This window comes from Aotus nancymaae, unplaced genomic scaffold, assembly GCF_030222135.1.
Source record: "Aotus nancymaae isolate 86718 unplaced genomic scaffold, 86718_ANA_hifiasm-v0.15.2.pri h1tg000003l, whole genome shotgun sequence".
In the NCBI taxonomy this organism is placed as follows: Eukaryota; Metazoa; Chordata; class Mammalia; order Primates; family Aotidae; genus Aotus; species Aotus nancymaae.
In genome coordinates, this window is record NW_026988414.1 from 59,426,688 (window position 1) to 59,451,698 (window position 25,011).

The window sequence follows — 25,011 nt, forward strand, 5'->3', positions numbered from 1 at the left end:
CATATACTTATGACTTGTTTTTATTACCATAAACTTGAAATTGTGTCAATTACTAACTAATACCCAAATCTAGTAAGATTCAGAAAAAGGAGTTTCAGACCAATTATTCTAAAATAAAATTGTTTTGGGAAGATATATTCAAAATATGTATACTTCCTTTTTACTTTATAAGAGTTCCTTGTCATAAGAGAGTTAAAAAACACATACAGAGAGTTCATCTGTGCTTCTCTTTAAGCTTCCCCAATGATAAGTATCTTACCTTACTACAGTATATTATAAAAACCAGGAAATTTACATTAGTATACTGCTATTATCTCAACTGGATTTCACTAGTTTTACAAGAACTCACTTTTTGAAGGAGAATATGTACTTATATGAAATTTTATTACATATATTAATTCATGTAGCCACCACCATAATTAGGATGGAGTCTTCAGCATTCATGTTACTGCTCTGTAAACATCTCCCTTCTCTTAAATTCTGGCAACTATTGATTTGTTCTCCATCATTATTAATTGTCAGCTGGATAATATTATATAAATGGAATCATATAGTATATAGCCTTTTCAGATTGTCTTTTCTTCACTCAACATAAAGTCCTTGAGATCTATCCATGTTGTTACATGTAACTATAATTTGTTCCTTTTTATTACTGAGTATTCTATTGTAGGGATGTATCATTAATGTTTGAATGTTTGTTTATATGTTCACCCTTTGGAGTTATTTGAGTTGTTTCTAGATTTCAACTACTACAAATAAAACTTCTGTGAAAATTTACGTATAGGTGTGTGGGCATAATTTTTCATTTTCTTATAATAAATATTCAAGAGTATAGTTGTCCGATCTTATGCCAAATGTACATTTAACCTTACAAGAAGTTATCAAACTTTCCAGCATGGCTGTGTATCCCAAGTTTTAAGTGGTTTGCAGCTTATAATTCTATTAAGCAAAATCTATTTACCTAGTCACACGATACAGTTACCGCACCTGAAATGATAAAAAATGGTCAGGAGTAGACACCCAGAGATGCTTTTTTAATTATTTCAGGTCATTGGGCCATCTGTCCTTCAATAATTTTCCAAACTAATACGATTCTAGTTGGGTACTGAGATAAAGCTTCATCATCAATTAAATTGTACATAATGAGGGAAGCAAAAATTATCCACTGGTATTGCTTTGAATCTGTAATCCCTCAATTTACTCTCATATGAACCAGTTTTAATTCAGGTTCTTTCCCTAAGGTGGTTCCATATTTTCACAGGAAAAAATGATACTCACAACATCTGATGTTCACAACTGATGTATGCAATATCGTACTTAGTATTTGGTGGTAATATAGCATTAGCACATAGATTTTTCAGGTTGATAACATCCACAATTAAATAACTTTCAAAGACTTGGATGCAGGAAGCTCAATACTATAGAGGTTATTCCAAGGTGATCCATGGAAAAGCCCAGAGTGGAATAGCATCTAAGATAGTTGAAATGCTATGTAAAACTTTGAACTTTGAGATTCAATTCCTTTCTACGCATAGATCTTCCCATAACGTATTATCTTTTTTTTTGAGATGGAGTTTCGCTCTTGTTACCCAGGCTGGAGTGCAGTGGCGCGATCTCGGCTCACCGCGATCTCCGCCTCCGGGGTTCAGGCAATTCTCCTGCCTCAGCCTCCTGAGTAGCTGGAATTACAGGCACATGCCACCGTGCCCAGCTAATTTTTTGTATTTTTAGTAGAGACGAGGTTTCACCATGTTGACCAGGATGGTCTCGATCTCTTGACCTCGTAATCCACCCGCCTCGGCCTCCCAAAGTGCTGGGATCACAGGCGTGAGCCACCGTGCCCAGCACATATTATCTTTAACTGCTTTCTTTTCCTTTTACTCTGAATATCTTATTTATTTTTCATTTTGTTCATCTATCATATCTATCTATCTACCTATCTATCTACCAATGTATCTACTATCTACCTATCTATTTATCTGTTCTAAAATTCACCACAGCTAGGTACATACAAATTCCTCAGGCTATGAAAATCAACATCATATATGTAATATTTGGTCTAATTCTGTCAGTAGTATTTAGATATTAACTGGTACATAAGAATTATTCAAACCAGATAGGAGATAATATTTTGGTTTTCTTAGACCTTGTGTGTCAGGAAACTTAATATTTTGGTGCCAAAAGTAAATTCTGTAGTGTGGTTATTAACATTACTACCAACTCTGTACTTAGTCCATCCCTCACTTTTTAAAAACAAGTTAAAGAACAGAAAGCACTTAAGTAAGCAAAATCTTTTAAAAAACATGTCCTTTAAAACAAATTTCTAGATAGGTATCAGTTGTTTCTACTGCATGTATTAGCCTGGTATTAGCTGCATTTTGGCTCAGTCACAGACATTTTGTATTGCTCACAGACTCATCAATACAAAACTGCTGATGGGTTGTGTTTCTGTATATAAACAGAGATCCACGGAAAGGCGATATGTGAAATATCTGTGTTGTGAAATTTTACACTTTCTCATCTTCCTAATGAAACATCACAGGAAATTTTGTCAGACTTATGAATTATCTGTATTTCCATATCAAATGGTCAAATTATCACACAGTAAGTTAATATTTCAGGCTTAGATTTTTTAAAGAGGGCATCATGGCCACAGCTATCTCGGTCATACAAGATAACTGTTGTAATCACAACATTTTTGCATTCAAGGAAGAGGAACCACTGAAGTTACTGTAGGAAAAGTTTAGCATAGTGATACAGTACAGACTATGTATACATCTAAGAACAACAGCCATTAAACAAATAAGGCTTTGAAAGTAGTCAGAGGCTTAGGATCCTCTCTTCCCAGTAGTGATGCCAAGGGAAAGATAAAATGACAATCTGCTTTCCCCAAACCTACTGCAAAGTATCCCTCAGTTCGACCATTTAAAAAAGTGGTTGCTTTGCAAGCTCAGTTCAAGAGAATATATGGAAGTAAAAGCAGAATGCATTTCCTCTCAATGTTTGGGGGCATTGATTTTAGATTTTTAAATCTATTAGATCCATTAGTTCATACAAGAATCTTATGAAATTATGTCCTAATAGTATCATCACTTTATATATGAAAGGATTAAACAAAGAAAGGTTAAGGCGCTCTCCTAGGATCATGTAGCTAATATGTCACAGAGCTTGAATTTAAAACCAGGGTTTCACAATTACCAGTCACTTCAACATCAGAAACACCTTATTTATTGATTGATTGATTGATTGAGACAGCTCCTGCCTGGGCCTCCCAAAGGGATGGGATTATAGACTTAAGCCACTGTGCCCAGCCAGACAGATCTTTAGGCAAGAAACAACTGAATTTTACCATTAAGTTTTACCTTAAGCGTTACCATTAAGTAGTTTTTAGAAAGTCATGGTTTGCAAATGATAATTTCTAAAATCAAGTTCAAGTTTCATTTCTTATTTCTTAGCTTTCCATTCTTTCCTTCTCTGACTCTTCCTCTATTTCTGATTTCCAAGTCCTTCCATTCAGGAATAAAAACAAAAACCACCCCTCATCACATGTTATCCCAAAATATTATGTATAGAAACTCTGTTTTCTCCAGCTCCTAATGTCACATTTTAAGCTTAAATGTGATGTGTCAATGTAGGTTGATCAATTGTAACATATGTGCCATTTTAGTAGGGGATGTTGATAATAATGAAGGTTATCATGTGGGGCAGAAGATAAATGATGTATTTCTGTACCTTCCTCTGACTTTTGCTGTGAATCTTAAACTGCTCTAAAAAATAAAGTATTTTTTAAAAGTCTCTGTTTGAATATTCAATGACAAGGCTGAAGCTTAAAGTTAATCCTCATCAGAATACAATCTGGCTACTTAAATCTTGGCAGGCTTTTGAAGGCTATGTATATAAAGTATTCCATTTCTGCCATCCATTAGTTTGTAGACTGATTCTGCCCTTCTCTCTCCATATTTTATGTTTTCAGTTTCCTAGTCATAGTATATTTGACACTCATTGCTAACTAATTGAATCTCAGCACTTTATGGCTTTGAAAGCCACAGACTTGCTTACTTCCTTGTGAAGGAATTCTTAGTAAGGCAAAAGTGATAAATTGTTCCTTCCCTTACAGCTAAGGAAAGGTAAATGCTATTCAGCATTATAAAGCTTTTCTTCCAAAAGTTATTTCTAATGACAGCTCTTTGAGAAACCACACCCAAATTATACAGACTATTTGTTTCTGGAGTAATTTTAAGCTCTAATAATAGGTTTATAATTTCTATTGGTTATCTTCATAATATATTATCCTATTAAAAACTAAGTTGAAGCCAGATGCTATGGCACATGCCTGTAGTCCTGGCTACTTTGAAGGCTAAGACAGGAAGATCATTTGAGTCCAGTAGTTCCAGGTTGCAATGAGCTATGAGCGTACCTGTGAATAGCCACTTCATTCTGGCCTGGGCAACATAATATGACCATGTCTCTAAAACAACAACAAATAAGTATATTTAAAAATTAAATTGAAATCTCTATTTTCTGAAAAGTTTAAGCAATTATGAAGATTTTTAAAAAATCAAGAGTAGATTATTAACATACTTTTCTTTATCATGGAAAAGGTAAAAACAATAAGACTGTGATTATCTATGTTTTGTATTAAATAGTTTCATACTCTAATCTTATTTAAATGATTTAAATATAGTTATGTGCATATACATTTATATTTTATATATTTGTATATATTTTTCCAGGTTACACTGGTCATATCATTTTTATTTATAATCTAATTTATCTAGTACTGCTAATTTAATTATGTTCATTTATCTGTAGATGATAATTTTTGTCCCCCGAGGACAAATAAAGATTCCTGTAAGAGCCATCGCTATATGTGTGGCTAAGCAAATTTTCTGTTAGTGAGATGATATGCTGGATGTGGTTTCTTTGCTTTGACAGTGGTTTATGTTATTTCACTTCTTCTCTGACATCAACATGTCCTATTTCAAAATTGTCTCTTTAGGAAGTAGCCTGTGGTATTAGCCTTTGTGGCTTCGGTCCTGTAGAAAACATTGCGCACTGGGAATTCTAAGAGGAAAGGCTGAATCAGTTACTTTAAAGCCATTTAATTAATTAACCAAGTAATTGTACTACGACTCCAGCACCCATTTCTCATCTCAGACCCTGAGTTATTCTGGCCACTACTCAGGATACAAACGACTTTATTCTGAGGTCTTTGGATGACATGAGGTTGTAAATTAGTCAGCTCTATTGGGTTTACTATTTTATTGATTCTATGAGTTTTATGCATGGAAAAATTTTCATGTCTATGATTTGTTCATGATAATATTCTGTTTTTCAATACTACAGTGTATACTTAAGTTTGTTCTATAATTTCAATTTGAGGAGTAAGAGAGCCCATTCTATTTAGTCAGACATCATAAATCAGAAGTATCTATAAAGCTAGGAAATTGTAATAATTGTGTTTGTGAAAGGAAAAAAAAATTACTCTCTATATAATATCTATTATGGGGAATAGCCAATATAACAAAATTAAGATATAATCAATTGAATGTAAGTTATATTATTGGAATTGCAAATATAAATGGACATCTGCTAACAGTAAAGTAGAGGATTTAAAAAGGTAATATTAATAGTGGCCAATTTCCTCCTAAATTATTTTTATAAGATTTTATTTTAAGATGATAAATTTGTGGTTTCTATACTTTGCAAACTCAATAAACATCTTTGTATATTATGATTTAATGTAACAATTTACTGAATAAACATATTACACATTTCATTTTCCTAGTGCTTGCTCCCTAAGGAATCTAAATTGTATTTACAGAAATGCAACTAATTTTCAAAGTGTTCCTTTGAGGAAGAGGAATTAGAAGGAAAAGCCTAGAGAAGCAAAACTTACAGTAATGGGCAAAAAGGAAAATAGCATCTAATAATATTGTCTCATAGGCTGCATTTATGCAAGATGGAATAAAATATTTTATCTAAAATTAGGATTATGTGTTAATAATTATTTATAGTTCTGTCATATAGGTATAAGGATAAAAAGAAAAATCTGTACACTTCTTAATGGGTCACTAGGCTTTATTTACAAAACCTCAGCCATAGTAATTTATGCCCTATGTAAAGTATAGATATTTGAGAATAAATTTAATTCTGAGGTATAAGTAGTAAAGTTGCAATCATATCTGCAGTCCAAAACCTATTCATTTGTGTTATATTTTTGGGCTCAGCCTTGTGCTCATTGGTAGGTTCACAAGCACAGGATCCAGAATCCTTGAAACTCTTTGTAAAGGAAGAAAGCCTTAGATAAGGAATGACCACAGCTGAACTGCTAAAACCAGCCATGTGCTCTTCTTGTGCATCCATCTGTAAGTAATCGAGGATTCAAGTTGACTACACTTACCAACTGAGCCCCTAACTAATGAGCTTAGAACCTCTCAGTTTAAAGCCCCTTAACATGAAAGAACAATTGGAAACAAGTTGGAGTTTTTAGTTTTATCTTCCCAGATATACTTTGGAGACACCCAGATGGCCACTTGGCTCTCTCACCTGAAATTTAGTCTCTGCCCTTTACAAGATCATTTAACCTCGGAAAAAGAAACTAAATCGTCTCTTCTGCCAACGTTGATAAGGAAGTTTTACTTCTATCGGAAACAGTCTTTTTGCGAATTCCAGGAATTCCAACCTTGGGTTTATGCCTCTAAACTAAAAGGATAAAAAAGCTACTCTGGGGCCGGGCGCGGTGGCTCAAGCCTGTAATCCCAGCACTTTGGGAGGCCGAGGCGGGTGGATCACGAGGTCAAGAGATCGAGACCATCCTGGTCAACATGGTGAAACCCCGTCTCTACTAACACAAAAAATTAGCTGGGCATAGTGGCACGTGCCTGTAATCCCAGCTACTCAGGAGGCTGAGGCAGGAGAATTGCCTGAACCCAGGAGGCGGAGGTTGCAGTGAGCCGAGATCGCACCATTGCACTCCAGCCTGGGTAACAAGAGTGAAACTCCGTCTCAAAAAAAAAAAAAAAAAAAAAAGCTACTCTGAATAGAAGTTCAACTCAGTTGGAAACCTTAAGCTAATGCATGCTCTGTCTTTTCAGCCTTCTAGAATACAATGTCTACACAACAAATTAGACAGCTTTCCCAATAACTTCCCACAAGCAGATGACAGACATCACAACAGTCAGCTTTACCAACCATGTTGGAACAAAACTGTGAGACTGTCCTTCCTGTATAGATTTCTACCTTGTTGCTTCTCCTCTGTTCCTCCATTGTCACCTTTGCTGTCCATATAACTTTCCTCATTGTAACTGCAGACTTCCATAGTGAGTCCTTGTAGTTCCTTCTCCTCTTCACAAAAGCTTCTTTAATAATTACTCCATCTCAGTACTCTATAAGAACCCCAGAATCTATGGGCATTCTTTTACTCTATGTGTAGTACAATCTCAAAACCTTGCTCTTACTTGCTGACTATATACTCCTTTTTCCTTGGGAAGCCTCAAGTTCCTTCCAAATTCCTATACCAGTCTTAGGCTTAAGGGCATCTGTTATGGGTTGAATTTTATCTTGCTCCAAAAATTCAGATGCTGAAGTTCTAACTCTTGGCACTTTAGAATATGATTGTACATAAAGATGTTATAGAATTTTTACAGAAGTAATTAAGTGGAAAAAAAAGTAGTGAGGATGGACCCAATTACACAGTGACTGGTATCTTTATAAGAGAGGAAAGTTGGACAGGGATCTGTGCAGAGGAAAGATTATGTGAAGACACAGGGAGAAGATGGCATCTATAAGCTTAGGAGAGAGGCCTTGAACCAATGTTTCTTTCATGGTCCTGAGAAGGAACAAACCCTGTCAACATCTTGATCTTAGACTTCTAGCCTCTAGAAGTGTGAGAAAATAAATTTATATTGTTTAAGGCACCCATTATGCAGCTTTTTGTTACAGAAGTCCTAGCAAAATAATCCCCTATTTTTTATATTATCAGTTTGGAGCCCTTCAGCTTTTACCTTTAGACTTCAAAAGGAATCTTCCTCAATATCAATACTTTTCAACAGAGCAGTCTATACTTCCACCACAACATTACCAAAGGCCTTTTTGTGGGCTTAAGTATTTGCTATTGCCCCTACTTTTCCATCAATACAAATACTACAGTATTATTACGGGGGATAAGAGTACATTGCCTTGTTATATGAATCTTAAAGATGATCCTACACATAATTTTGCCTGCTGTGCCTGGGACTGTCTTGTAAACAACAAACATGTCTTTCCTCAGTCTGAAAATTTCCCATTTCGACAGAATAACATCCTAATCAAAAGGTCTCATGTGAACTCTAAGGTGAAAATCTATGGGGCAATTATACCTGTGAATCCTGTTTGGTTCATAATGAAACACACTGCATTGAGGTAATGGTGCTTATTGATGTCTGCTTGACAATTGTACTAGATCCTGTTATCTGGCTAATCTTACTAGCCATTATCAAACTTTTAACTAAATTGCTATCTTTTCTCCCTTTAACTAATCTATTACCTCTCAAGTTTCCTAGGCACTGGACAATCAAAATATCTACAGAACATGTTATAGCTGCAAGCTTAGGTATAGATTCCCAGTCCCAGAAGGAGGCTGTGACCCTTTTTTTTCCCCTCCAGGTTCTTAAGAAGCCTTAGAACAAGAGAATAAGAGATTGAGAGTAAACTTAAAAGACTACTGCAGCAGATCATACATGAGCAAGCTTTGTGCCAACAACTGCTGTGGACTGGTCAGGAAGTTTTCTGGAATTTGTACATATTCAATGATTTGCTCCTAAAATAACTAGGACTGCAGAAAGTCTTACCAAAGCCACCAATATCATTGCCTAAGAACTCCAGAAATTCCAATGAATGGCTGTCTACAATGGTCTAGATTTGGGCATGATTCTGACTTCTCAACTGTTGTGTATGTGTTCCCTGAAATCTCTTTAATATATATGCTATAACTAAAAATATTCAGAACAGAAACTCCAGTGAATGTCTACAAGCGTCTAGATTTATTCTGGCTTTTCAACTGCTGTGCATGTGATCCTGAAACCTCTCTAATATGTATGCTATAACTAAAAATACACAGACCACAAACTTGGAAATTCATCAGATTACTGACTAATTAAGGATATTTTCAATGTCCCAGAATCTTCTTAACTGGCACCAGCTGAACCATAAATCTTGCCATTATTCCTCTATTTCACATTTAATAATTATTTTTCTATGACATTCCTAGCCAGAGCTCTCATTAAAAACCTGATCTTTATGAGCCTCCAACAACAGTTGAACAACATGTTGGCAGATACAGCTAGTCCTTTAATGGCAACAAGAATGTGAAGGCGGGCTCAACCCCTAAAAACTCCTTTGATCAATCTCAGCTCATGATTTCTATTCCATCCGTGTTTAAAGACAAATGTAGTCTGTCTTAAACAATGGGGGTGGGGGAATGAGGGGGCAAGGGGGAGGGCAGGGAGGGACTGACTGACCTATATTCACAATTGCCTATTCCTTACCCTTCGCCCTGTCTTGTCTAAATTTTGGAAATCCTTACCTCTTTCCCATAGGCCTTTGAATTTTGGGTTGCCCCAAAGCTTGAGTAAGCATTAAAATGCAGAACATGCCCCTCTTAGTAAAGTATTCTAAGAGTCAGCTGACCACTGGGAGGCATGCTTCCTGTCAGATAACTGCTTATGCTCTCTGCTTATTCATACTTTCTTGCCCAATTTCCCCTTAAAAGTTTCTGCTGACCCTGGTGGTCTTTCCCAATAAAAGAGAAGTCTTTTTCTGTTTCCTTGTGTGACTTATGCATTTCTGAAATAAAAGAATTTTCTCTATTACAATAGTCTTTTTGAGTAAAGTCTGTCTTTATTAAGTCTGGATTTGTCTTTGACACCTTCAATCTATTCAGATATTGATAACCATGGATGGGACACCTACACATTTAATTTTATACATGCCACATGGCTGATTTTAAATTAGCCTTTGTTGCTGAAAGGCTTCTCACTTCTATCCTCCATTGTTTGGTTCTGAAATGTGTACAGCTTTTCTAACATTCAAGGCCCTGAATTTCTGAATTCTATTCCCTTTTATTTGTGTTTGCAAGACACTCATTTCTTTTCTGAACTCATTGCCTTCTTAAAATACCTTGCCAAAACCGGCCAACAGAAACCCACACACACCTGCTAACATTTGTTTTCCCAACTTGTTCCTTTGAGCCTTCATGACCATTATTATATGATCTGCCTTCTGAGTTACTGTTAACAGAATTTGGCCACTACATGAAATGAGTCTCCATCTGTCTACCCTCTAACAGTTGCCTTACTACCCACTACCTGCCATTTAAGCAAAACCACGTATTTTTCTCTTTTCTTCTTGCTGAGACTGGAATAATACAGACTGGTCACAAGATAATAGAAACTTTCAGGCAGCAATTTCACATGACTAAGCACAAGGAAACTGTTGAAATAACTGCAGAGGCTATGGGCTAATAAGACCCTCAAAAACAGGGCATGAACCAAGTAGGCTAAGATTCACTGGACTCAACATGGTGCTGAATTTGACCTGGGTTTCACCTAGGACCTCATTATACACTCATCAGCATACTAAATAATGCACCCACCAGCACTAAGACTGCTCCAAGAATACCATATTTGGTGTAAAAGTGAATGACATCACAGTTCTGAGAAATCTCTACTTTTTTCCAGGAATTTTCATGAATATTTCATGCCTTAGTTAAGAAATTCATAAAGGTAGCAGCCTCAAACCACCTTGCGTGCAACTCCCTTTTGAGTATGCCCACACTTCCCTTTCCTGAGTGTATACATTTCACTTTTCAATAAATATCTATACTTTATTTTATGACTCATACTTAAATTACTTCTTGAGATGGGTGGTGTTAAGACCCTGAATACCAGTTGGGGTTGAGCTCCCACCTCAATTTGGGAACCTCCCCAGGCCACAAGTATTATTGCTGTTAGAGAAATTTCTGAATTAGTCAAGGTATGCTGGATTATGATATAGTAACAAGCAACCTTAATATCTCAATTTTCTTTCAATCGCAAATGCAATTGGAACATTGCATGTGACAGTCAACGGAAAAGGACATAGGGGATTTCCTAGCAATTCTTATTGTTTCAATTTATAGGTCACATCCAAATGTCACTCAGCTAATATTTCATTTGATAAAGTAAGTCATATTGACTAATTTCCAGGGGATAAGGTCCAGGAAGAAAGAGTACCAGAATACTGATGAACTGCAATAATGATTAATACAATTATCATCCAAACAGGTATTTTCAACTCTCTTAGTTTTTGCCTACTTCCAGTCATAAAGAATTCAATGCCAGATGCTAGTGTCTCAGTTCTTCTGAATTAAGGGGTAGGCACCTGCCTCCATTCCATCTACAGATACATCAAAATAAGTCAGCCAGAGGGTTCTGGAAGCAATTTTTCTCCTATATTCAAGATGTGTAGCCCATGAAAAGTAACACTCATATTTATGTTCCACATTTTCTTTCTCAAAGTATGGTTGTAGGAGGATATGCAATAGAGTCATCTGAAAACATGTAACACTGAGTGTGGGTAGAAAAAGCCAACGTGGCAAGGATTGCATAATTAAAAAAAGTATCCATTCTCATGTAAAAGATAGCTCAACAAATCCTCAAATTGTCTACATCTAAGTATCTCATTAATTAAAATCATTAAAAAGTCTTATTGTTTAAGCTTTTGTTTGTCTTGAAACCAAAAGCAACCTAGCCATAGTATTTAAGTGAATATAATTATTCACAACAAAAATCTAGTGATAGGATATAGATTAAAATACTAGTTTTTAATTTCTTTGTTCTTACAAACTGTAGTTCAAAAACTTCTATTTATATAAGTGATATGGGTTGGTTCTCTGTTCTTACCCAAGTCTCATGTTGAATTGTAGTCCACAATGTTGGAGGAAGGACCTGATGGGAGGTGATTTGATCATGGGGGCATATTTTCCCCATGCAGTTTTGTGATATTGAGTTCTTACAAAAATATGATAGTTTAAAAGTGTATGATGCTTCCCCTTCACTCTCTCACTTTGTCTCTACTGCCACCATGTAAAGAAGGTGCTTAAGGTGCTTGCCTCCCTTTTGTCCTACACCATGATTGTAAGTTTCCTGGGGCCTCCTAGTTATACTTCCTATTAAGCCTGTAGAACTCGGAGTCAATTAAGCCTCTTTTCTTCATAAATTACCAAGTCTCAGGTAGTTTTTTATAACAGTGTGAGAATGAACTACTATAGAAAATTGGTACCAGGAGTGAGGTACTGCTAAAAAAGATATGTGAAAATGTGGAAGCGACTTTGGAACTGGGTAATGGCCAGAGGTTGGAACAGTTGGAATGTTAGGATGGAAGATGAGGGAAAATTTGAAACTTTCCTGGAGACTTATTGAATGTTTGTGACCAAAATACTGATAATGATATGAACAATGAAGTCCAGGCTGAGGAAGTCTCAGATGGAGATAGGGAACTTATTGGGAACTGAAATGAAGATCACTCTTGCTATGCTTTTAACAAGCATACTGGTGGCATTTCACCACTGCCCTAAAAATCTGTGGAATTTTGAACCTGAGATAAATGATTTAGGGTATCTGATGGAAGAAATTTCTAAGCAGCAAAGCTTTCAAGAGGTGACCTGGCAGTTTCTAAAAGTGTATACTCATATGCACAAACAAAAAAATAATCTGAAACTGGAACTTTTATTTAAAAGGGAAGCACAGCATAAAAGTTTAAAAAATTTGCAGTGTGACCATGCAGTCGAAAAGGAAATCCTATTTTCTACGGAGGGATTCAAGCTGGTTGCAGAAATTTGCATAAGTAAAAAGAGCCGAATGTTAATAGCAAAAGCAATGGGGAAAATGCCTCCAGAATGTTTCAGAGACCTTTGTGTCAGTGCCTCCTATCATAGGCCTAGAGGCCTAGGAAGAAAATGTGGTTTCATTGGCCAGGGCCAGGGCCCTGATGCTCCATGCAACCTCAGGACATAGTACCCTGTGTTTCAGCTGCTCCAGCTCTAGCTGTGGCTAAAAAGGTCCAAGGTACAGCTCCAGCTGTTGCTTCAGAGGAGGCAAGCCATAAGCTTCGGCAGCGTCCATGTAGGATTGGGTCTGTGGGTGCACAGAAGGCAATAGTTGAGGTTTGGGAACCTACACCTAGATTTCAGAGAATGTACGGAAATGCATGGATGTTCAGACAGAACTCTGCTGCAGGAGTGGAGCACTTGTGCAGAAGCTCTGCTAGGGAAGTATGAACGGAAAATGTGGAGTTAGAGGCCCCACATGGAGTCCCTACTGAGGCACTGCTTAGTGGAGCTGTAAGAAAAGGGCCACTGTCCTCCAGACTCTAGAATGGTAGATCTGCCAACAGCTTGCACTGTCCACCTGAAAAAGCCACAGGCACTCAATGCCAGCCCATGAAAGCAGCTGAGATGCTGTACCCTGAAAAGTCGAAGGGGCAGAGCTGCCCAAGGCTTTGGGAGATCATCCTTTGCATTAGTGTGGCCTAGATGTGAGACATGGAGTCAAAGGAGATTATTTTGGAGCTTTAAGATTTAATAATGGCCCTGCTGGATTTTGGGCTTGCATGGAGCCTGTAGCTCTTTTTTTTCTTTTTTGGTGACCAATTTCTCTCTTTTGAAACTGGATCATTTACCCAATGCCTGTACCTCCCTTGTATCTTGGAAGTGACTAACTTGTTTTTTATTTTACAGGCTAATAGTCAGAAGGGGCTTGCCTTGTCTCAGACTAGACTTTAGACTTGGACTTTTGGGTTAATGCTGGAATGAGTTGAGACTTTGGGGTACTGTTGGGAAGGTATAACTGGTTTTAAAATATAAAAAGGACATGAGATTTAGGAGGGGTCTGGGGCAGAATAACATGGTTTGGTCTTTTTTCCACCCAAATCTCACATTGAATTGTAGTCCCCAGTTTTGTGGTAGGGGCCTGATCAGAGGTGATTGGATCATGGGAATGGATTCCCCTAATGCTGTTTTCATAATAGTAAGTTTGTATGAGCTCTGATGGCTTAAAAGTGTGTGAAACTTTCCCCTTTGCTCTCCCTTTTTCTCCTGCCACCGTGTGAAGAAGGTGCTTGCTTCCCATTCACCTTCCACCATGATTTTAAGTTTCCTGAGGCCTCCTACATGCTTTCTGTTAAGCTTGTGAAACAGAGAGTCAATTAAAACTCTTTTCTTTATAAATTACCCAGTTTCAAGTAGTTCTTCATAACAGTGTGAGACAAACTAATACAATCAGCATAAATTTCAGTTTAGTGGCTTTTAGTTTTGGTTTCATTTTTAGTAAGAATACTAACTCTATGAGAGGAGTAGCCACCTGTGTTCTATTATATATTGTTATATAATCAGTGATGATAATAATGAATATGGAAGGTCAACATAAATTTATTAAAATATATGGCTGGGTACAGTGGCTCACACCTATAATCCTAGCAATTGGAAGGCCAAGGTAGGTGGATCATGAGGTCAGGAGATTGAGACTATCCTGGCCAACATGGTATAAAACCCCATCTCTACTAAAACACACACACACACACACACACAAATTAGCTGGGGTTGGTGGCATGCATCTGTAGTCCCAGCTACTTGGGAGGCTGAGGCAGGAGAGTCTCTTAAACCTGGGAGGCAGACGTTGCAGTGAGCCGAGACTGCAACACTGCATTCCAGCCTGGTGACAGAGAAAGGCATTGTCAAAAGCAACAACAACAACAAAAAAAACATCTTTATAAGTTACTATTAAATTCAAGGTTCTAACGGGCTGGACAATCCAATATGGCCTGGACACATGTCTGGGAATAGGTACTAGAGAGGGAATGTGTTAACTTCTCTTCCTGTGTCCACAAGGGGGCATGGTTTCAAAGGCCAGAACTTCCCAGTGCCATACCCCCACCTACGTCTCCATCTGGGAGCTTAGAGGTCCTTTACTTTCACGTACTTAGAAAGATAGACTGCCCAGGTGAGCTTCCTTTGTTCAGAAAAATCTGTGAGAAGCTATGGGAGGACTGTGGGCCAACCAACAAATCAGATGTCAGAAATCAAAGATCAATCACTCCAGCAGAAGTTTAAAGGAACTCCTTTCATAGGACAGAAAACTTTAATGGGGTTGGAATATCTCCCAGGTTAACAGTCCCATTCTTCCACCTCTGTGTGGACTCCATTTCTGGATCCTCTCTCATGACAACATGGGAGCTCTCTCTCTCCCTATCTATTTCTTTCTCCTTTTTTTCTTTCTCTGCCTAAATCAATCACTTTCTGCCAAACTCTTTGGGGTCTGATATTTAAACGAGCACACTATGCCCAGTGGGGTCCTCTCCCTCATTCTTGGATGAGTGAGGTACCAAGGGCCTGAAAGAACATATCCTATCCGGGAGTGACCTGAGCCCATCATCCACAATTCGGTCACACTAGCTTGTTACCTGGCATGTGCCTTGATATTCTCTGGAAAATAACACTTCCTCCATAACCCAGGTATGGTTTTTATCTATCTGTATATCTACACATAGCTTTATACTTAATCTATGTACTTTGTACTCCAAAGATATAAATTATTCTCCTTGTCTTCTACATATTTTTGACTTAAATTGCTTTGCACAGAATTATTTTCTCCATTTTGTTAGGACGGGTAGCACAGTATAAGTTTCTTCCCTGAGAACAGATTGCTCATTCAGCCTGGGTGCATCCATTTAGATTAATGTAATATTTTAGCCATACTCTATGTCTTGTCATCATTAAGCTAGGCCCATAATCATTATTCTCACCTCTTTAGGTTTAGCCAAAATTTATTTCTCTCTTGTATATACACCAAAACAGGTTCTCTCTCTCTCTCTCTCTCTCTCTCTCTCTCCTTCTTTCTCTCTCTCTCTCACAAACACACACACAAACACACAGACACACACACACTGGCTAAGGGGAAAATCAAAACAAAATTATGATTATGTCCTAGAATTTAAAAATTTTTATCTGATTTTAGGTAAGTTACGTAAACTCACTAAGATCCATTTACCTGATATTTAAATCAGAATATTAAAATATCTTTATTTTACTGAATTCTGTGAGACAAGCATCTGAAAAGCGTAAACTTTATAAACTTTAAGACTATAAAAGTATAATTTGTATTATATGGCCATATTTATGAAATATACAATATAAAAAATATATATTTTTGCAGGGATTTTCTTCCTAATTATAAATAAACAGTTGTCTTGTAACTTGGACAATTCTTTTGGCAATGCAAAGATACATTGTAATTTATAATTTAGTTTGTTAATTTATGTTTACTATTGCTTAATTGATTAGACAACTGGTAATTTTAGAAGACATTTGGTATATTGTGCATCATTATTATGACAGGTGTAGCTGGAAATTTTGTGTGTTTGTTTTTCTTCATCCTTTTTTGCTTAATTGAAACAAGACAATTCTCAGAATTTTTCTCTAACATGTTTGATAATATATTGAGAGGGACATTTATTTCACTTCCTCATGTGCTTTAAGGAGATCTTATTAGAATAACAATACCATTTTTTAGTTATACTCTTAACTTCACTGGAGAATGAGTGAAGCATTTGAATTATTTACATTAAGAAATGTAAATAAGTCTTTAAGTTGTTGACCACATATTACAATATGGTATAGTTAATGTATTCGAAACCATATTTCACATTTCTCTTATCTTTTCCTCTATCTCTCTATCACTCCTCTCACTTTCTTGCACTTCCTCTCCTTGCTGTCTCTCTTTTGCTCTTTGGTATGAAAGTGGACCTTGAGTAAGTCTTTTACTATGCAGATGAGACTTTCCCTCAGGATATCTTTCCTAACCAGTGTTTATCTCCTGTCATTCAACATTCTCCACTGTACAACTTTTAATAACAAAACTTATATAAATATAAAATGTTCAATTAGTTCCAAAGTCAAAGTATGTGTATTTAAGGGAAAGGAAAGTGTATAATCAACCTAAAATTCAAACTGTATGTTAGCCTAGTTGCTAATTGACAGATAATCAATCAATAAATCAATAAAGAATAAAATAATAAAATAATAAAATAAAATCCAACCACAAGGAGAGACAAGAGCTCTTCCCTTACTAATAGAATTACTGATTAGAGAGTTCATAGATTGTAAGGCATTAAAGAATTTTCTCAGAAAATTTCATTTTTTTCTTCTTAGCTATGACTATTTTTATAAAGCACTGATACTTAACATGCCCTAATTTTCTATCTCATGAAATGGATGACTCATGCTTTGCTTTTTTTGGGTTAATATCACTTCTGTTAGTTTTGTTTATTTTTTCACATCAAGTGACACCTATCTAGTTCACAGAAAACATTTTTTACACTGAGTTTATTTAGAAGATATGAGAACATGAGAAATCCCAATTAAATCTGAATTTGTAGAAAAGGTTCTTTAAATTTTAGTTTTTAAATGTCATATAAATTAATGTTTTTTCATACTGAAAGGTAATAATCAGCCAACTTCATCTAGTACTTATAGCCAAAAGCTCCCCAGATATTCATTCACTTAACCTTAAATATAATGTATAGAGGTTAGAATGTCTTCTGTCTCCATTTTATAGATGAGGAAATTAAAATGCAGACAGGTCTAATGACTTGCTCAAGGGTGACATTCAAAAAAAGCAAATTCAGATTCAAAACTGGCATGAATGTAATATCTGAATGTTTTCTCTTCATAGACAGGAGAAAAACGTTTAGCAGAACAAAATTTAACACATTAAATTAATATAACAAGTCTTTCAGAAGAGAAGATAAATTGCATTAATAATATGAGTATCTAGTCCAACAAGTAATTTTATTTTGCTTATAAAGTACTTAATGTAAAATAATCTCCTTGAAGCCACAATATTAATTTCCTCAAACAATAGAGCCAGTGGCAAGGTATAGTGGCTGGAAATATAATAATTAACAAAATGAATCCTTGTCCTCACAGTATTCAGATTCTAGAGAAAAGGAAGAAAAATAAGCTTATTTTATATCCACTTGAGACAATGTAATATAATGTTAAGTATTTTAGAGAAAAGTAAATCAGTGAAATAGATAAAAAATAATTGGGATTATTAAAGGATTTGAGGATTCTAATTTAGTCATATCAGTTGAGTAAGACTTTCAGGTACATTTGAGGTGAAATTTGAATGAAGATGAGGAACAAATCAAGAAATGATCTGAAGAATAGAGGGAACAGCAAGTACAAGGTCCCCAGAAAAGTAAGAAAGCACAAGGTCGGTGTGCAGTAAGTTTAGTGAACTAGGGTGAGAGTGGCTGGAGATAAGGCTGGAGAAGTAACGTGCTGCAAGATCACACAAGACCTTGTAGAATGCAAGATACATGGGTTTATCCTAATTTGAATCTGAAGTCAGAGAATAATAACAAATAGATTTATATTATTTGAGTAGTCCTTTAAGCATGTCTCATTGGCTAAGTGTAAAGTCCATACTTGGGTATAAACAAGTATATATAAAGTATATATAAATAATAAATATCAATATAAAAATAAATATAAATGACATATATAAAGGGTAGAAACAAGTTGAAAATTTTGGAATCTATTTTAAGAAAGCAAACATTTATCAAGTGTTGGCTTTCTGAGTCTATATCTTCATCTCCCTGAGAATTGGGGCAAACCTTGATGGGACACTGCACCATTCGCTTCTCTCTTCTCTTTAACGTTCTTATTATGTAATAACATAAATGTCTCAACATAGGGTGTTTCTTCTCATCTTCCCAAACACCCACAAAATGACTCTAGCTCAGAAATAACAAAATAGTTCAGGGTCCCCCAAGTCAGCCATCTGTCCTCAAATTCTAAAATGTACACTGACCAAATCTTATTACAATAGTAAACTAATTTCCTTTTAGTCATGGGTGCATACCCAAACTGTTTCCAATCCAACAAGATCCTTCCCAGGGGTCTCCGAGCAGGAATGGATTCAACAACTCCCATTTTCAAGCCAAGACAGTATCAAAAAGAAACAAGACAAATATTCAAACAAGTCTAGACAGATTTCAGACAAAAGCAAGGGGGAGTGCACTCAGGCAGAACAGACTCAAAACCAACTCAAAGCCAAATCTTAATAAAATGGAAATCAGGTGTATATGCCAGCCCTACTGGTTCCCTGGTGGTACCAGACAAATGGCTTAACAACCCCAGATAGACAAACAATAGGCTCCCAGCATATGCAAACAAGCTGAGACAGATTTCAGACAAAAACAAAGGGGAGTACACTCAGGCAGAACAGACTCAAAACCAACTCAAAGCCCAATCTTAATAAAATGGAAATCAGGTGTAGATGCGAGTCCTACTGCTTCCCTGGTAGTACCAGACAAATGGCTTAACAACCCCAGATAGAGAAACAATAGGCTCCCAGCATATGATCTGGTTTTACTCACCCTTCCAGCGCATCTGCTCCTGATCTCTGTTCTTCCCCAGTAGTGAGAGGAAGTGTGATTTTGTGCATGGAAAGGCCTTATGAGGGATCCCCAGGAAAATCTCACCTGGCAGCTGCTGTGATCCTCTTGAAGACTGTCTCATCGCAAGCCTCTGGCCGCTGAATGCAGCAGCTGGCTGGCTCACCAGATTCATTCCCAGACCAAACCAAGGTTTGGGCTGCTTATTCTCACGGACCAAGAACGAGATGCAGACGATCTGAGAAAGAAGAGAGTTTATTCCTATAACCAGGTACTGGGAGAAAGCCAGGAAAATATTGCCAGACCAAATCAAAATTACAAAGTTTTCCAAAGTTTATATACCTTCTAAGCTGCATGTCTATGTGTAAGTGTGCATTCATCTGAAGACATGAGTGATTAACTTCTAATCTATAACTAAAGTCGGAGTCTTGAAGGCCTTCCTCAGGAGCCTCAGTAAATGTATTTTATCTAAATGGTTCCAGAGGCCACCGGTGATCACCCTTATCTTGTCTTTTGTTAAATCATGGAGGTTTGGGGAGTTCCTTTACACGACTAATAAAACTTGTTCATGGAGGTCTGGGGAATTCTTCAGACCTGCATTAAAATTTGTTTAATCCTAAACAGGTTCTGTTAATAATTTCTTCATTATCTTGCCATGCTTCAAAGCTCAGGAAAGGCCTAGACAAAACTCTTGGTGACCCTTTACATTCCAATGTTTGTATATGGGCACTGGCTCTTTCAGCTTTTAATAATCAACTTCACTCACTCACTCAGTGCTGAAACAGTTGTCATGGAGGCCTGCCTGTTCAGCTGTTAGTGAGACCTGGCCTACCACAGCCTGGCTTTGCCCATTCTTCGACTTTGGACTTGTAGCATCCAAAACCATGAGAGAATATATTTCTAATGTTTAAGACCACTCAGTTTGTGGAATCTTATTATGGCAGCCCTGGGAACAGTGTATGTTTAAATTTTCTATAATAGGAGAGAGGGAACAGAAAACAAATTGGCATTGGCATACACAGTGACAATCCACTGAGGTCACAGGTAAGGATAAGTAGTATAATGAGAACATCCCTAAATAATTATACTGGCTTCTAATCTGAATTTAGATTAAAAAAAAAAAATCTTTGTCAGAGAACTAGTATAGAAAGATACAAATTCTAGGATAGTAAGATGTTTCTCAAAGCAAATCAAAGTGGTAGACATTACAGAATTTATTACTAAGTTTTAGCTGGCAAATCATTATGCAGGGCAAATGAAACAGAACCTCTATCTTCTTTCTATTACATGTCTCACAAACAGGCACAAAGAATAGAATTGAAATAATAAAATAATCTTGAGGTGCTACTAAGTAAATACAAGGAGTACTTGTCTCTTTATATTTCATTTTCTGCTTACTAAAGTAGAAAGCCAGTGGTATTATGTTAAGCAACAGACAGCTTTCTTAAACAGACATCTAAAATTCTAAACACTGCAAAATAATTAACTTATTCAGATGTTAGTGATGCTATATAGCTAAAACTTGTGACTGATCAAAATAAAAATTACTACCAAGATGCCTCAAAAGGTCTAAGTATGGAATATGTGTGTATAAAACCAATTGTTCAATTTTAGTTTTTGAAAAATACAAAATAGTGGTTGAGTTACATTTTGATTTTGTAAAAATAAAAACAAGAAATATTTAGAGTAGCATCAATAGAAATATGACCTTACATTTTTATTCCTCATGCACTTCCACATTATCTTGGGCCTCACAGTAAACAAATGACATATAGTATGCCAATTTTTCATTTAGGACAAATGTTTGCAATTTTATTATAAGCATAAATTACAATTCCATCTAAGCTTTTGGAAAAAAATCTTTTAATAAAAAATACTTTGTAAACACAATGTATAATAGAATATCAAAAAATTATAGTATAAAATAAAAATTAAAATGTGTGGCATAGAATATTGTATTGTTACATTTAGTTCAAGATATAAAATACTTTTTATGTTATTATAAAAATATATTTTAAAATTGTATTTGCTATTTTTTGGTAAAATTAAGTTTTGAAAATTAATCTTGTATCCAGAAACTTTGATAAAATTAGTTATTAGTTCTTAGAGTCTGTCTCTAGATTCTTTTGGATTTCCTGTAGTATACATAATTCCTGTATCTTTTCTAAACACTATTTTGGAAATTAGTCTCTGAGAGTATGTTCAAAGCATTTTCAAATTTATTAATTCATTAAAGTGGGTTTAAAGATTAGAGGATCTGACTAGTATTGGACTTAAAAAAGGACATTTCCAAGTGGATACATGTTCCAGAAAAAAAAAATAAAAGCACTGTTTATAGACAGAGAAGCGAAAATGGACAGTAAAAAGTTAAAATTATTCTCAGAAAAAAACTGCATATACTTTCAGTTTATCCAAAGCCTTTTATTTCAAATGAATAAATATTCAGAAGCCATGGCCATGTATTAATAAAACCTATAAAGAAGATATTGCACATAATATATGTGAACAAAGATGGTGAGATTTTGTAAATTAGTGTTTTCAAATCATACAGAGAAAAGAAGCATTCCAATAAAAAATGCAACAAACCACTTAGAATAATATCCATTTTTCTAGTAACATGGAAAATTGTTAAAATTCAATGGAGAAAAATGTTAAAATTCAAAATTACTTAAAAATTAAAGCAATTATGAAATTAAATTTTTTACGGAGGTAACAAAGATTATCTTTCACCTATTAATTTATAATCATACACCATTAAATTCTTCTTGTGCAGTTGTGACTATAATTTTACCTACAATTTTGAGTTTACTTTGTCAATATTAAAATAAATAATAAAAACATATATATTTTTGCCCAAAATTTAATTTTAGGAATTGATTCTATAAGTGAGAAAAAAATGTTATGCATTATTTATAAGAATGAAAATGTGTAAATACATTGTTTTTAATAGCTAGATTAAATTAGAATAAAACCACAGGAAGTAAAAATATGTGGTTAGTTAAGCCATGTTTTATAAGCATTTTGATGATGTGAGGAAATTTTTAAATGGAGAGACAGAGGGGAGAGAGAAATTATTTAAAAAAATTCCAATTTAATGAGACTAGAGTAAGAGACTAGAGACCTAAATCTAAGTGCAAACAACGTCTTGGAACATTATGTGTAAATTTAATTTCCTTATGCTTTTTAATGATTTTCTAAAATGAATATGAATATCATGTTACACAATAAATTATCATTTTAAAAAGTGAAATACTGCTAAAGAGATTTTCCTTGTTAAATTTCATTTTGTTTGCTTTATGGATTACTTTCTAATTAAGGCTTTTATTTTATCTCTTCATATATCAACTATAAAGCATGAAATAGTTTGTGAAAAAAATGCAACCGAAAGCCTTTATATCTTAACATAATTACCTATTTAGAATAATCAAACTGAAACTTCTTCTTTTTAGGAAACAGAGAGAAAAAAATAAAATCCCATGAATATATATTAATGAGATGGTTTTTATTTCTGACTGAGAACGCAGGCTGGGTTTCCTAAGTCTCTTGTGTAAAGAAATCCTTTTTATTCAGGTTATTTGATTCCTTTTTGCTCTTTCAATCATACAAGCAAAATCTTCCCATCAAATAATGCAGTTCCTGCCAGTTTATACTAATCAAATGAGTAACTGATCTGTATGTTACACCACAGGGAGTTTTCTTCTTGGTTCATTTTATTTCTTGCAATAGAATTGAGGATTTTGTAAGTCATTTCAATCAGGTATTTGCTGCCTTGGCTCTCATATTAACTATTTTATATAAAGCATATTTACTGAGGAGTTATAAATGGCATCCTGCTACCTTACTAGGAATAAAATAGGCATTTTCAAACATTCCCAACAGAGAGCAGAAATCAGAATAGGGATGAATAACACTGGATGCTTAAAAATCAATATTTTAGAAAAGACTTTTGGTTTGAATTTTTATATTCTGAATTTTTCCTAGCAGAAAACCACTTCCTTGTTTATTTACTATAAATTGTCATAATGAAACCATCATTTCATTTCAATTTGCAAAGCAGATAAATCACAGAGATGATGTTTAAATTCTGCTAACATTCCATGTCTCCAAAATAATTTAGTGACTTTTTTTTTTTTTTGAGTCAGGGTCACTCTGCTGCCAAGGTTGAAGTGCAGTGGCATGCTCATCGCTCACTGCAACCTTAAACCCCTAGGTACAAGTGATCCTTTCCCCTCAGCCTCCTCAGTAACTAAGACTACAGGTACACATCACCATGACTGCTAATTTTTGAATTTTTATTTTTGGCAAGACAAGGTCTTGCTATGCTTCCCAAGCTGACCTCAAACTCCTGAACTAAAGTGATCCTCCTGCCTTAGCCTCCTAAAGTGCTGGCATTACAGGACTGAGCCACTGGGCCTGTCCCTTACTATTAAAATACTATACATTTATCCAAAGCCAGTAAAACATTTTTTTACATGCTTATGCATTCTCCATCACTTTTGGGTTTGAAAATTAAATATGGTGAAATAATTTTTGATAAAATCTAAAGTTAATATATTAAAAGCAATGAATATGTTCCTTAATAAGTTCTAAATCTCTAGCTAAATTATGCCATTTTAGTAATGAAATAGATAACTAAACTAGATCATATAGTAGACTATTAAATCTCTGTTTTGAGAAAATTCCAACCATTTGTATGAAAGAATATATGAAACTTATGTATATGAAAATGTTATAGAAGCAAGTTTGCATATATTACCAGATATTCTCTTTCTGAAAATTCTGTTTTGCTTATCAGGAATAACTTAACTGGGTAATCTGCTCTAAGTTTGCTAAAGGTACATTACAGCTAAATTTCTGAGCCACAGAAAATAAATGAGCCACAGGCCTCAAATATATATATTTTATCTTTATTTTCATTCACTTTCATATGTTACTCCCTCTTTCAAGGCCTATTTCTAGTTTACCTTATCTTGTTTTATTTTGTTTCCTTAGAAATTTTCAAAAATGCCTTTGAAAACAGGCCAGATATAATTGACCACATATTTAAATATTTTATTTTTCTCTATTGATGGGAAAATGTGTAAACATGCAAAGCAATTGAAAAATATCATTCTAAAATATTAAATTTCAGAGTCAATTTGAGGAAAATGTACACCTATTCATTAATCATTTTTCAATTCCTATTTATTGAAGTGTTTGGGGACAAATAAAGCAGTATATAAAGGCTCTCTTTTTTTTTTTTAATCTTACTCATCCACCAGAAAATCATAGGCTAGTCAAATAATTCCAGAAATTTGATCAATGATTATCAGCAATATAAATGCAGTTTAGGAAAAATAAAAAAGAACACTACACCTTGCAGAGTTCTGAATAGCCATGGAGAGGGCAAGTAAAATATGAATACATAGGAGTTAACAGAACTTTACACCAAAACATGCAAATTCAAGTAGAATATCTATTCCATAACCAAAACGTATCAGAAGACTATATGTACACTAACTTCTCAGAAGCTAAGCCCTGATACACATCTAGAAA

The 25,011-nt window shown here is 35.2% G+C and overlaps 1 long non-coding RNA gene across 1 annotated transcript in view; it reads right to left on the reverse strand.

The window, feature by feature from the left end:
* Nucleotides 1–20,014, reverse strand: part of LOC105718035 (uncharacterized) — a 164,559-nt gene extending 144,545 nt beyond the window's left edge. The window contains exons 1-2 of the long non-coding RNA XR_001107650.2: nucleotides 19,819–20,014; nucleotides 19,564–19,714 (exon numbers count right to left, since the gene is read on the reverse strand). This is a non-coding gene — a long non-coding RNA (uncharacterized LOC105718035). The remainder of the gene's footprint in view (nucleotides 1–19,563; nucleotides 19,715–19,818) is intronic.
* Nucleotides 20,015–25,011: the final 4,997 nt, after the last annotated feature.